Source organism: Pan troglodytes, chromosome X, assembly GCF_028858775.2.
Source record: "Pan troglodytes isolate AG18354 chromosome X, NHGRI_mPanTro3-v2.0_pri, whole genome shotgun sequence".
NCBI classification, from domain to species: domain Eukaryota; kingdom Metazoa; phylum Chordata; class Mammalia; order Primates; family Hominidae; genus Pan; species Pan troglodytes.
The window spans coordinates 45805229-45807293 of NC_072421.2; the positions used below are offsets into that span (position 1 = coordinate 45805229).

Below are 2065 nucleotides of genomic sequence, written 5' to 3' on the forward strand. Positions count from 1 at the left end.
TCCACATTTTCTTTATCCATTTGGTTGTTGATGGATACTTAAGTTGATTCCATATCTTTGTTATTGTGAATAGTGCTGCAATAAACACTGGGGTGCAGATATCCCTTTGATATACTGATCTTTTTCCCTTTGGATAAATACCCAGGAGTGGGATTGCTGGATCATATGGTAGTTCTATTTTAAGTTTTTTGAGAAATCTCCATACTGTTTTCCACAGTGACTGTACTAATTTACGTTCCTGCATAATGTATAAGAATTCCCCTTTTCTCCGCATCCTCACCAGCATGTTTTTTTTTTGTCTTTTTAGTAATAGCCATTATAGCTGGAGTAAGGTGATATCTCACTGTAGTTTTGATTTGCACTTTCCTGCTGATTAGTGATGTTGAGCATTTTTTCATATATGGCTTGGCCATTTGTATGTCTTCTTTTTTTAATTTCTCTCATCTTTATTTTTATTAAAAAACAAACAAAAACGAAGTCACCACCAACCACATGACAACTGGCCAGACAAGGCCTTGCTTCCCTCCCTCCTTTGCGCCTCCTGTGCCAAGTCAGCAGCGTCAGGGAGGCAGTCGACAGTGATGTTAGCTTTGCCCAAAGGGAGTATTACAAGAGAGGCTTGGGAAAGGGAAGGAAACCTGGACAGGCTTTTCAGCATTGAGAAGTCACTTAAAACGGATTTGCTTTCAATAACTGGTATGTCTGAAATGCAGGGATGGAAGACCATGCTGTCAACAATCATAACCCGCTTTTTACAGGTTGGCTCCAGGGAGGGTTGGGTCGGAATTGTGTCTTAAGGAAGGAGAATGGTTTCATGAGCTTGCTCAGCTCTTCTGGAACAAAGACGAAGGTGCTACATGTTGTTTGTTAGGCTTATACTAGAGTGGGTTTGGGGCTGCAGGTCTGAAGTCCTTGTTAATGCATTTAGTGCTGGTGTGAAGGGTGGGCCCCAGCCTTGGACGCTGAAGTCCTCTAAAGAGAAGGCAGAGACACAGCCTCAGATCCCCGTCAACTTCCACTGAATAAGGGAGATGGGGAGGAGGTCTCAGCGGTTGGCCTCCTGCAAGCCCAGATGCCTGCCAGCCTGGGCCTGCTTCCTTAGCGCTGTGAGAGCTTGTGTCTGGTGGGCAGAGAGGACCAAGTGTAGTCCCTGCAGGGCTGAGTCTGCTCAAGGTTCCCCAGCTTTGGGCTTGCGGGGTGACCCTGCTCTGCTACCCAGCGGCGGCTTCAGCCCCAGGGGGAGCCGTGGCACAGGTGGTTTAGGCATAGCCGCCAGCCATCTGACTGGTGGCGCATTGCTGCCTACTCCTCGCCAGGCATGGTAGCTGAAGAAGGCGCTCACTCCGTAGGCGATCATCACCAAACACGCAAAGAACGAGGTAGCCGCACGCTGGTTATACGGCTGCGTGCCCTTCAGGGACGTCAGGTCAACTGCCGCAGAGCAGGCGATGAAGGCGGTGACGTAAAGAAGGGTGGCACTGACGTTAAACATCATTAGCACTAGTGGCCAGGGCACCATGTACAACTTCATGTGCAGCTGAAACAGGTAGAGGGTGAAGAAGACGATTGTCACCAGCCAGAGGAAGACAGATACGAACATCACCCAGCCATAGGCCGGGTACAGGTGGTACGGGGTGTCCGCAATCAGGGCCCACACCAGCAGCTCCAGCACCAGCTGCAGCAGCATGAACGCCCGAGGCGGGAGCGCACGAAGCCCAGGTCCGTGCGCAGCGCCTACACCAAGGCTCCAGCGTCCTGCGCGGGACTGCTGGTCCGCGTGCTCACTTTTGACGGGAACTCGGCCATGGCGGATCCGCTCGCCTCCCTAGGTCGCTCGGGCCGTCGTCGCCGCCCCTCCAGTGGTAGGTGCCAGCTCCCGCGCCGCTCTTCCCCGAGGCTCCCTATCCCGCTGCGGCCCCGAGCACTGCAGGAGGCCGTATGTCTTCTTTTGAGAAATGTCTATTTATGTTCTTTGCCCACTTTTTAATGGGATTGTGTGTGTGTGTGTGTGTGTGTGTGTGTGTGTGTGTAAACTGTTGTTTGAGTTCCTTGTATATTCTGGATA

The 2065-nt window shown here is 51.2% G+C and overlaps 1 pseudogene; it reads right to left on the reverse strand.

Moving 5' to 3' along the window:
• Window positions 1–1259: 1259 nt before the first annotated feature.
• On the reverse strand, window positions 1260–1806 carry LOC473579 (plasmolipin-like; annotated as a pseudogene).
• Between the last annotated feature and the right edge of the window lie 259 nt (window positions 1807–2065).